Source organism: Notamacropus eugenii, chromosome 2, assembly GCF_028372415.1.
Source record: "Notamacropus eugenii isolate mMacEug1 chromosome 2, mMacEug1.pri_v2, whole genome shotgun sequence".
Classification (NCBI taxonomy): Eukaryota; Metazoa; Chordata; class Mammalia; order Diprotodontia; family Macropodidae; genus Notamacropus; species Notamacropus eugenii.
The window spans coordinates 511,491,081-511,504,240 of NC_092873.1; the positions used below are offsets into that span (position 1 = coordinate 511,491,081).

The following is a 13,160-nucleotide window of genomic DNA, read 5'->3' on the forward strand; positions in this document are numbered from 1 at the left end:
GGAATCCCAAAGCCAGGGAGGCTTGCATTGGACCGTGAGACCCTCCCTTGAAATTCTGCCTGGTGTTGGCAGTGGCACCTTCTTTCGCTTTTGACCTTCCTCGCAGCAGGAAAGAATTAATTAACAGACGTTTATTAAGGCCCGGCTGTGTTGGAGGACAGAGGCAGTACAGTCCGAGGATCGTAGCTTTGGAGTTAGCAGGGATGGTCAAGGCCATCAGGTCCAGTCTCTCCAGGGTCACATACATTAAACGTCTGCGGTGAAATTTGAGCCCAACTTTTTTTGACCCAGACCATTGCTGTGTCGGCTACTACACCATTCTCTAAAGGAACTTAAATCCTAAAGAACCAATGGATCCTAAGAACCTGCCTCCAAGAAATGGATAGTCACCTATTGAGAATTTGTTGTTAACTGAAAGACTTTGATATAATTTCAAAAAGAGGACTGGACTGTTTCTTTTAGAGAAAAAAACTATATTAACATATATATTACGCATCTTACCACACTTATCTTTCAGCACCCTGTGATGCAAGGAATCCCTATGTTATCCCCATTTTACATTTGAGACAACTGAGGCTCACAGAGATTTAGTGGTTTGCCTATGCTTGTCACATTCCTAGGAAGTGTTGAAGCCCAGGACTTACCACTGTCAGCCATGTTTTTGTGTTGTTTTTCCTAAAAGGATAAGAAATTTGCTCAGATTCATTATTCCAGGTGATTTAAATATTCATCTTCATGATGATTCTTTTCCTTTGTTAATGTAATACAAAGTAGCTTTGTCTTTTTTTTTTTAAGAAATGGTAGATAATTAACACAAAACTACAGGAAATTTTTAATTTAGGCTTGCCATGTCTTAAGGAATGAGTGATAAATGAAGTAGGAATTATTTTATGTCAGGGAGTAGCTAAGTATGTAGAGGCAAACTTGGTATTACACCATACGGATTAGGTTAGGATGTGGCCTTTAAGTTTTGTTTCTGTTACACAATATACATGTACACCAAGTCCTCTGTAGAATAAACTTACTAAAATTTACCTTGTTACTTCCATTAAACTCATTGAGGCAAAACATAATTTTGATACATTTATTATTTGTTGTATATACAACCTAAAATAAGCTTATGCCTTTTTTAAAAGTTTGCTGTATAGACAGTCTTTAAAATCAGTAAATATTATGGGGTCATAAATTTAGAACTGGAAAGGGATAGGAGAGGTTATCTAGTTCAACTTCTTTATTTGATAGAATGAGCAGCTTAGGCCCAGAGATGATTGACTTGCCCTATTTTACACAAGTAGTTAAGTGGTGGAGCCAGTATTTGAACCCAGACCTTCTGACTTCCAAATCCATCTGGCATTCTAACCCCTTGCCATTTGAAGAAGAATGTAGTTGTATATCTTGTAAGAACTGTTTCTATTTACAATTCTGTTTTTGTTTTACGTTATTAATCTTTTATGGAAACCAACCTAAAGATCACATCTCAATTGTATTCTCATGTATTTTCCCAAGATTTGAATGCTTTTGGTTATATAATTGCATTCACTGTATTTTAGGCCCTTTTTTCTAAGATTCCGTATGGACAATTTTACTCTGAAATTTAAACCTATAACTGTCCCATCCCCTCTCCCTTTCCTCAAGACACCATGCATTTGTTTGACATTTATTTAAACACTGTATAGTGAATAAGAAACTCCTCTCTTTTAGGACCTTGCACAGTCTAGTAGGGTGAGAGTGGACATTTAAATAGAGATTCTGTTTCATTTCATATTTTAGTCATGGTAGAGATCTAAAGTGCAATGAGATCAGTTGAAGGAAGAAAGCATTTCCAGGAAGGTTTGTTGCACCCAGTCACCCGGATGAGAGCTTGGTAATGAATATTTATCAAGGAATGAGTGGTGCTCGGAGCATTTGCATGAGCACATTTACAATCTGCCCATTTGCGGTTTTGCAACATTACAATAATTTAAAATTTACTAAAAATTTCTCTGCCTATTTTGTGTTCATGTAAGATTGTGGCAGACAGATATACATTAGAAATAGAAATTCTCTTTTGTTTTTGCTACAGCACGCAGCCATGTCATACCCTTTAATGAAGATAAAGACTTTGGGGAGTAAAACTTTGAATTTATGCTCAAGCACAACTTTGCCTTTTGTTCTTTAATCAATTTTTCTTAAGGAATAAGAATAAATGTTAAACATTTTGTGATTTGTGAAAGAACTATAATCCTCTCAACCTGGAAGACCATGTATGTTTTATAATCTATAGGGAGATTATGTGACTTGTTACAAGAATATTAAGTGTTTCACATTTTCCTAACTCCAATCCCAATACCGTGTTGCCTTTTTTCTTAATGTGATTTCGGTAAAAATTTTTAAGCTTTCTTCTGGGACATCAGAAGGAAAGTTTTTTTGTTTGTTTTAAATACTGTATTGCTCATAATGGTGGGAGTAAGAAGAAAAAACAATCGGTTTAAAAACACCATTCAGATAATGAATGGTCCAGAGTTCACCAGATTTAGGTACTGGGTTTCAGTGGTGAAGTAGAAGGTAAGACTCTTTAGAACTATATTTAGAAACATCTTCCCAGTCCCATCCCTGCCTCAGGGGAAAAAATAAATTAAGCTGTGTTTAAAAATAAGGGTCATATATCTAGAGGTAGAAAAGGGTCTCATAAGCCATCTAGCCTAATGCTCTTATTCTACAGATGAGGAGACCGAGGCCCATGGAGTTGAAGTGACTTGTCTAGGGTGTTAGCAGAAGACAGGATTTAAACCCAGGTCCTTGGACTCTGGAGCCCACAATGTTTTTTTCACTCTGCCAAAAGAGAATTCTTATGATCTTTCCATGTTTTTAGGAATTTTTTTAAAGTAAATAACAAAACATCACATTTTCAATATTTTAAACTATGACTTTCTTTAGCCTTCTTCAAGGACATTTTTTAAACAACTGTGCACTGCAGAAGTTTTTGAAGGTAATCTTTTTCCCTTTCAGATCTCTAGTGTATCTGGTAAGCATTGCATATTTTTATTAAGGCTATAATTATTCAAAGTTTAAATAGTAATACAGGGATGCCTCCTTTAGCCAGCATGTTTAGGGAATGATGATTCCCCATAAGTGAAAAATGCAGCTAGCCGAAATTTACTCCTTTAGTCATCAATTTCATGTTAACTTTTTGTCAGATCTTTCTCAAGTATATTAAACCTTTCCATGCTGATTAAACAGGAGAATGAACCTACTTCATTCAACTTTTTCTTAAGTGTTTCTTATGTCCAGAACACCTGCTATCTTCTTTCCTACATGCTCCAAGCAAATCTGACCACAGGAGGTCTCCTCTGCTGAGCTAGAGCATAGGCAAGCTCAGCTGTTGATAATTCTGTCTGTGCTAGTGTCTTCCCGATTCCCCTGAGGTGCTGAGGCACACCTGGGGTCCTGGTGTTGGTGGTTGCTGGCTTCACCTCCCTGGGGCTCAGGATGTTCTCCCGGTTTGCTGAGGTGGTGGGGCAGTCTGGGATAGCTGTGGTCCTGCACTGGTCCCCTTCAGGCACAGCACAAGGAACCCTCCCTAGCAATCTTTCTAGCCTCACGGGCTAAGAGACTTCACCCCTTCTGCTGCTCCCGGTGTTCCAGGGTTTTCCCCTGGGGAGTTATTCTCTGGGCTCATCAAGGTCAACAAGGGGAGGGAGCAATTACTGATCACTCTGCCATCTTGGCTCCCAGAACCAGAAATCTGCTGTTCTAGATCTAACTGTAGGGTACTAGAAGGCAAGAAGAGAGAATTGTTTGCTGCTCAAGGGCCTGAATTCACTTCACTCTAATGAGCATTTATTAACTGCTTACTATAATCCAGCATTGTTCAAGGGTCTGGGGATACAAAGACCAACCCAAGAGGATACCTCCATCTAAGAATTTACATTCTATTTGGTAGAAATATAGTGTGCACCCAAATAAGTATGAAATGTACACAAAGTAGTTATGATGATGAGGGAAGAACACTGGCAAGTCAGGGGAGAAGAAAAGCTCTTTTGTAGGAAGTATTGTTGTCTATTGTAGAAAGAGCTGATCTGGCCCTTAAAGGGAGCTAAGGATTCCAGGAAGGGAGGGTGAGAAGAGGAGATCATATCAGCCTTAGGGACTGTGAAATGAAAAGGCTTGGAGATGGGAAGGGATGTCACATACAGGCAATAAACAGTAAATTCCAGTTTGGCTAGAATGAAGAATGGATAATTAGCCTGGGAAGATAGTTTGGAGAGAGAATGTGAGTGACTTTAAATGCCAAACAGATGAATTTGTATTTCATCCTAGAAGCAGTAAGGAGCCAGGAGCCAGACATGGTCAGTGCCTTAGAAATGTCATTTTGGCAGCTGTGTGGAGGATGAAGGAGATGCTGGAAACCAATTAGGTGGCTGTTGTGAGTGTCCAGGCCAGGGGTGATCCAACAGGGTTCAGGAAATGATTGATGTGGGAGGCGAGGTGAGGGAGGAGAAAGAGTCAATGAAAACGACAGTGACAGAACTGGGGGAACTAGAATGGTATCAATAATAATAATACGCATTTATACATGCTTTAAGGTTTATAAAGCACCTTACATGTGTTAGCTCATTTGATTCTCGTAACAACCTTGGGAGGAGCTTTTATTACCCCTGTTTTATAGATGAGATATAACTAAGACTGGGATAGGTAATTGTCTGAGGCAGAATTTGAACTGTGGTTCAAATGACTCCAAATCTCTGACCCTAATGACTCTCTGACTCCAAATCCACCCCTCTATGCACTGCACTACCAAGCTGCCTGAATATAGAAAATCAGGAAGAGAGGTGTTTTTAGGGAATAAAGACAAATGAGTTTTGTATTGACCATCTTGAGTTTGTGATGCTCTTGGGACATCCAGGTGGTGCTATCCAGCTGGCAGTTGCTCAAAAAGGAGATGAGGCCTGCATATATAGGTTATCTACATGACAATAAGGAAATTGATGAGATCACCAAGAGGAGAAAATTGGGCCTTGGACAGAACCTTGGAATGTACTCGACCACACAGTAAGGGAGCCAATGGAAGAGACACAACCTGTGTTTCTAGACTTATTTGCCATTACTCACTCTCATACATTCTAGGTTCCATTCAAACTGTCTGACTTGACGGGCTTCTGTACACTACCTTGCATCTCCTCCTGCTTCTGTGCAGAAGGGATCCATGACCCCAAAAAGGTTAAGAACCCCAATCTAGAAGGTGGTGCTTGACCTGAGCTTTGAAGTGAACTAGAGATTTTTCAAGAGGCAGAGGGCTCAGCAAGTGCATAGGCGCAGAGACTGGAGATGGAATAGTAAGAAGGTCAGTTTGACTCACTGGTAAAAGTGACCAAGGGAAGAGCTGCCTCTTGCTCTGAAACAGGAGCAAAGGAGGGAAGCCAGTGGAGTGTGATACTGAGGCGACTGAAGGTGTAGAGAAGAGAGCTCAGGATCTACAACTTAAAGTAAAGAAAGAATCTATGTCATTGAGAAGATTTGAGGAGTGAAATAGAGAGGGGATTAGTAAAGAGAATAAGGGTGGCTGGGGTAGCTCAGTTGAGGTGTGGTAACAGATTGGCTGTGGACCTAGTCAGTTTGCATTGATTACTTCTTGAGCTACTGGAATGTGGCAACTTGCACTCAGAAGCGAAGGGTAGTACAGTGGGGAAATCTAGGGTTGGAATTTGGAAATGGATGAATGATGATAAAAACAATAGGGTACTGGGTGAAGAATACGGAGTGGAGAGTTTAACGCAAAATTAAACTGTGGTATTAACGATTGGATCTAAGTGTGAAGGAAACCACTTAGGTGTAGGAAGAGGTGTAAGAAAGAAAAGAAAAGAAAGTTTAAGTTGTTGTGTGCTAAGCACTCTGCTGAGGATACAAATGCAAAAGCAAAGACAGCTCCTGCCCTAGAGGAAGCTAACCCTAAATCTGTGAATTGTAGTGCTTTGATTAGGAAGTTCCTATAGAAGTGGTGCCATGGAAAGAGCCTTGAAGCTAGAGGCTGGAGGAAGCCTGACTTTGGGATGGAGGAGGAAGGACACACAGTCACTTACCTTTTCTGGCCCCCTTTTTCTTCACTATTAAATGGAAAGATTAAAAGTACCTACCTTATAGGGTCATTGTGAGAACCAAACAAGATAATGCATATGAAGCATTTGGCACTGGAGCACTTAAAGAACCATATAAATATTAGCTATTATAATTATCTTCCAAACGAAGGGGCGGCTGGTTGCACAATAGATAATGTACTGGATTTGGAATCTGGAAGGTCTTAGTTCAAACCCTGCTTTCCTTTACTGATTGTGTCACCCTAGGTAAGTCACTTAACCTCTCTCTGTCTTATTTTCCACATATGTAAAATGGAGGGACCTATCTTCTGGAGTTGTTGTGAGGATTAAATAAAACAATATTTATAAAACACTTTATAAACCTTAAAGTACTGTATAAATGCTAGCTATTATTAAAAGATTACCACTTCTCAGTATGGTATCTTTATGACCTATTCATTAAATTCAAGTGGTACCCTTTTACCTCCAGGATCAAATATAAAATCCTCTGTTTTGCTTTTAAAGCTGTCATAACTTAGCTGTGACTTTCCCAAGGTCATAAAGATAGTAGCAGAGCTAGGATTAAGAATGGAGGGCCTCCTGGCTTTAGACCAATGCACTTTCTTGAAAGGTGTTTGTAAATCAATTTTTTGTTAATTGAACCATTTTAAAAGTACTGCGGTAGTTTAATATTTCATTATATGGTATAAATGAAATCATTATTTCCAAATTTCCCATTATTCCCCCTTCTCCAGTCAAGTCAGTCTCCTCACTGCCCCCCCAAATTCAGAGTTCATTTCTGTTTCTGACTTTGTCCCTGGATTCCCCTTCCTCCTTTCTCTCACTTTTCCAAATTATACTCAATTTCAAGGCCTACTTCAAATATTGCTTTATGTCTTATATGGAAAGGGTTGGTTCTATGAGTTTTGGTGACTTGGTTGGATATTAGAAGGATGGAATCTTTAAACTTGTGTCCCGAGAAGGGAGAAGGAAGATGATTTTGGTAGTTGCCTTTTTGATTACCTGAGAGAGATTGGTTTGAGAATTGGGGCCGATAGATACCAAGGACAGTATGCTGAAGGAGGAGGAATGTGTGATGTATTCATCGTAGAGAAGCATTTCACTGAAAGACTAAGGCAAAACAGGATTTTAAAGTGGGCTTGGAATTAGAGGGGCAAGTTTTGAGAGCGATTTCATTTTCACAATATTATTGATGATTTGAATTTTGGCAAAGGGGAAGATTTAAGGCCATGAATTTTTGTCCCGGAAGGTGAAAAATAAATTTGCTTTGGAGCAACACTGTTTGGAATGTTCACCTTTACATGCAAGAAGAGAAATGAATAGAAAATAGCAGATCAGAAAGATACTTTAGAGCTCATCCAGCTTCCTACAAGTCTTTCTAGTTTCCTGTTTTCCATGTACAATCTGTACAAAGGGAATCAATCTAATCTTATTATTGTTATTGTTATTTTCAGTCACACTCTTCTTCACCCCATTTGGGGTTTTCTTGGCAATTTACTGAAGTAGTTTACTGTTTTCTTCTCGAACTCATTTTTCGCATAACGAAACTTAGGCAAATAGGGCTTAGTGACTTGCCCAAGGTCACACAGCTAGTAAGTATCTGAGACTGGATTTGAATCCAGGTCTTTCTGACTCCAGGCCTGGCACTCTTATTTATTGTGCCATTCAGCTGCCCTTTCTGATGCATAGATCTAATAATCATAAATCACAGGCCATTTAGTTCAACCCATACTGAACTCTACTACATCATCGACCAGTAGTCCGCAACTTCCAGTAAGATCTCCAGTAGTGGGCAACTTTATCTTCTAAGATCGCCCATTTCACTTTAGAAAGATTTTTAAGTAGTGGGAAGATTTTCCTAAATCTTCATTGGAGTTAGCCTCCTGGCTTCCTAGAAATCTTAGCTAAAATCTGTACTTTCTGCAAGAAGCCTTTCCCAGTCTTCTTAACCTTAGTTCTCTCTGCTTTATCCTGTACATATCTTGTTTGCACCTAATTGTTTGCCTATTTTCTGTTCTGTTAGACTGTGAGCTCTTTGGGAGTGGGAGTGCCTTTCTTTGTATCCTTTAGCATAGTTCTTTCTTTGTATCAGCATAGTTCTGTGCCATGTAAGTGTTTAATAAATGTTTATCCACGACCCAAATTATGTATGTCTGGGCGGAATAGAAGATGATATCTCAGAGTGACCCCTTCTAACTGATTGGTCAGATGTGATAGAGCCTTTGAGTCTGACCTTGACTGGGGAGTCAATCAGTTGATAAGCATTTAAGTGACTACTATGCCGCAGACACTCAGCTAACTGCCAGGAATACAAAGAACGGCAAAAGTCCTGATTCTCGAGGAGCTCACAGTCTTAACTGAAGAGACAACATCAGACAACTCAGTACAAACAACATACGTGCAGAATAAACTGGAGATATTCAGTAGAAGGAAAGCAACAAAATTAAGGAATATTAAGAAAGGCTTCTTGTAGAATATGAAATTTTATATGGGACTTAAAAGTGGGGTCATTCAGTCAAAAATGCACAGAGATAATGAATATCTACCTAAAACCATAGATAAGCTTTATCTGTAATGGGCATAAACTAGAAGCCTTTCCAGTAAGACCAAGATTGAAGTAAAGATGTTCATTATCACCATTATTATTTATTATTGTACTAAAAAATGTTAGCTATAGCAATAAGGCAAGAAAAAGAAATTCAAAGAATAAGCATAGAAATGAATTAAAGGTCCAGCAAAGGAGCCTGAGAAGGAGTGGTGAGATAGGTAGGAGGAGGGAGAACCAGGCTAGAGTAGAGTCATGAGGGTTGTCAGCAATGTAGGATGATAACTAATGGTGTTGGAAGGATCAAGTGAGGGTTTTTTGAGGATAAAGGAAACAAACATGTTTGTGGATAGTTTTGGGAAGTTGCCAGTAGATAAAGAGATATTAAAAGGTGAGTGAGAGGATGGGGATTGGTGAAGGGGTAATCTGGAAAGGGTGGATGGAAATGGAACAGGAGTCATCATTGTGAGCAAAGTTATGGAGGTAGGAAAATATAGGATTTGAAATGAAATGAAGCGGGAAAATCCTGAATGTCTTTAAATGTAGGAATCAAATAGGTGGAGAGGAAGGGGCCTGATGAAAATAGTATGTTCATACAAAGTTGGGGTGGGGAGTGGCAGCAGCACTGGGTTCTGTAGTATGTAGGACTGATTTGACTGGAGTAGAGAAAGTACCTACCTGGAAGGAATTAATAGAAGTAGGAGGAGCAGCAATCTTTTAGCATTTATATAACACTTTAAAGGTTTGCAAAGCACCCATAAATATTATTTTATCCTTACAACAATTCCGGGAGTGAGGTACTCAATATTATCCCCATTTTTTAAGTGAGAAACCTTAGACAGACAGGTTAAGTGACTTGCCCAAGGTCAGACCACTGCCTGACTTCAAGTTAGTACTGTCCATTTTGCCACCTGGCTACCTCTGAGATGAGAAAGAGGAGATTAATCAGAAGTATAGTCTCCTCTGTTCTTGAGGCTAGCATGAACCTTGTTGAACTTCACTTCATGTATTCTTGGAGAAGCAGCACATGTAGTGAATTGAGGCCTGGAACTGGAGTTAGGAGAGATCAGGTTCAAATTTTATTGTGGACAGGTAGCTTAACCTCTGAGGTTCAATTTATGTTATAAATTATAGATGAGAAACAGCATAAAGGGGTCAGTTTTGGAGTCAGGAAGACCTAGGCTTCCAGTCATATATTATACTTACTAGTTATGTGACCACAGGCAATTCAATGAACTTCTCTGTGACCCTAGGCAAGCCTTTAAAATGGTAGATGTTTTAGTGCATTTTTGCAGTTCATGTACAACCCTCATTTTCTGGCCTCCTTTGTGTAAGGAAATATTCTTGTTGGCTGATGATTTGGAGCAACTAGGTGACCTGTGGATAGAGTGTTGGATCTGGAGTTGAGAAGAACTAAGGTAGAATCTTGGCTCTGCTACTAAACACTTGTGTGACCTTGTTAACCACAGCTAGTTTCCTCACCAGTAAAATAAGAGTAATAATAGCTGCTACCTCCTATTGTTGTGATCATAAAATGAGATAATTTATGTAAAGCATTTTACAAACCTTAAAGTGTTAAAGATATGTTAGCTATTATTATTAGTTCACAATAAAAAAAATCAAAGCATTTTCTTAAAAAGACTAAAAGTTGCTTATGTGCATCTGCAGAGGGAGTTGCCATTGTGAGATTTACCTTCAACAGGCATTCCCATTGAGTGGTTCCTGGTGGTGGGCTAAGGGGTTTTCACTAAAAAAATTCTTTAATGGCCCTTAAAGCAGTAAATAATTGCCTAGTTATGTTACATGTATATATTTTTTTTCCTCTGTGGCAACAAGCATGTATTCAAAGCTAGATTGTTTATAGATTTGTTTCTGCATTGAGTCAAAGCTGTCATGATTGTGTGCACAACGATTTTAGTGTTTGATTGCGTTACTCTAATCACTTCTGAGCACAACATATTTTTGTGGTTTCTCAATCTGTCATCAAATTGTTTCCAAACCAGCCCAAGAATTTGACAGTAAAGTGCAGATGGATCTCCAGCAGATCGTCACATGCATGCCCATATCTTCGGTTGTGTTCTGTACGCTCACCAGAGTAGCTCTCTCGTTCTGCTCTGTTACGCTGTAGTTGTACCTCATATGACCAAGTATGTTATGAAAGTTTCTGTTCTTGTAGCACAAATGTCAGGCTATTGGGCATGCCCTCTACAAAGCCATCTTGAAAGCATTAGGGATTGTTGCAGAAACAGACTCTTTACCAACTTAGTTTTATCCTCTGCTTATGTCACTATTCTCTAAGGTGGATTTTCAAATGGACCAGTTGACAACACTGGTCAGTAGAGTTTCTGTGAAAATATACCCAGTGTACCACTGGTAAAAGAGAAGAGATTCTTTAACTTAGCAAGGTTAGTTTATACATAAACATGTTAGAAACCAGTAGTATATGCAATTGTACTTATCACTTAATAAATATCACATTTTTAAAATAAGAAGAAAAATATTTTGTATCTTAATTAGCTGTTCATTTTTATCAGTTTATCAATTTATATCTCAGCAAGAAAGCTTGTAAAATTCTATTGTTTTCCACTATATATTTCTGTGAGCAAGAATTTTTCCTTTATTCTTGTTTTAAAGCAAAATACAGAAATGAATACTGTGCAGGATCAGTTTTAAGACTGCATCTGCTTGGTCTGAGCCAAATATTGTTCGATTAAAGTCTAATATTGAAATTAAGCTTATATATGGTTATTATAGTAAACACTTTCCAACTTGCAGCTTATTTCATTAAAAATTCAACAAAAACATAAAATATGGAATTTTATATGATGTAAGCATATGGAGTCTTGCTATATTACTTTTAATTCATATAGAATGTCCCATAATTATAGTAGAGTTTATAATTAGGTGTTCAGTTTTCATAATTATAGGTAGAATAAAGTTTTATATTTTATAATTATATGACATAAAATTTTAATTTAGAGTGGATTTTACCTTTTAGAAAAGTTATTTTAGTTGTTGTAAGCATTTACTGACTCTTAAAGATGTTATGAGTAGTATATTAAGTTACCCTGGAGGTTCATTAAACATTTTTTGTTATTACTGAAAGTGGTTTGAAGAACAGTAAACTGGGAATAATAAATATAATAAATAAAATAATAAAATCACAAGTCCATGATAGAGCTGCAAAGGACTTCCTCCTCCTTCCCCCGCCAAGAGGGTATTAATATTTACACCATTTACCTTATCCAAAGTAAGTACTTTGTAAACCTTAAATTCCTGTATAAATGTGTTTTTATTGAACCTTACTTGGGGAAACAGTTTTAATAAATGTTTCATAATATGCCATATGGAAAACCTTCTTATCGTAAGATAACCTGAGAATATGCTTCAAGGTGAAACTTCTAATTAAGGTGCCAAGTCTTTGGGCCAGGGAGATAATTATGTTGGTACTTAAGGTACTAACTTAATGTGACTAGGGGCCTCTCAGGAGGGTGTATGATAATACAAGGAAGGTATTGGAGCAGCTTGAGGTAGAGCAAATGGCCCTCCAGGTATATCTACATTTTGTTGCAGAAAGCTACGCTTATATTGCACAGCAAAGCTGTTTTCAGCAGGATGAGGTCTTCAGACAAGACCATTGTGACTGACAGTGCATGTTTGACAGTATATAATCATGAGTTCTGAAAAAGAAGCAGATTTTCATGTAACCAAAGGCAGAAGGTATAGAACAACAGTGGTAACTCTGACCTCAGGTTTTTAGAAGGTCCCTGTCTGTCAGCAGGTATTTGTTAGGTATGAGAATGATACAGAGAAGGAAAGAAGACATAGTTTTCCCCATAAGTGTCAGAGGAGATAAGGCTTAAATATGTATGTGGAACATTAAATTAGTGTTTTGTATGGAACCTTGGGTGTGAGTTGGGATTTTCTGAGAAAATACTGATACTGGCAGTAATTTTCCCTCTATAATATTGAATATGAAATGATAGGGTGTTTCTCCGCATAGAAAAAGTCTTTTTTTTTTTTTTTTTTTTTTTACTGTAGAGGGAACAGCTAAGTGGCATGATGCATAGAGCACTGGACCTGGATTCAGGAAGAAGTAAGTTTGAGTATGTCCTCAGGCACTGTGACCCTGGGCAAATAGCTTGACTTCTGTTTGCCTCAGTTTCCTCAACTCTAAAATGTGGATTAAAACAGCATTTACCTCTCAAGGTTGTTGTGAAGATCAAATGAAATAATGTTTTTTGTAAAGAACTTAGCACAGTGCCTGGCATATATTAGGTGCTATACAAAATACTAATTCCCTTCCCTTTTCCCTCTTCCCCTTTCCTTTTAAAATTTCTTTCATTCCAGACCAGCTTTTATGGATTCTGTCTGTACATTTCAAAACCTAAAGTTGCCAAATGAATTTAGAAAATGTTCATTTAGACTGTACACATACCATAATATATAATCAGTTGCTAAATTGTAAGGTGAAGAATGTGTCATAGCATTTGAGAGAAGAGAGAGATCAGTGTATCTGAGAATAGAGGTGCTAATAATGA

At 38.1% G+C, this 13,160-nt stretch overlaps 1 protein-coding gene across 1 annotated transcript in view; it reads left to right on the forward strand.

Moving 5' to 3' along the window:
- Positions 1-13,160, forward strand: part of RNF11 (ring finger protein 11) — a 67,425-nt gene that overhangs the window by 1,199 nt on the left and 53,066 nt on the right. The gene's annotated exons all lie outside the window — the stretch shown is intronic.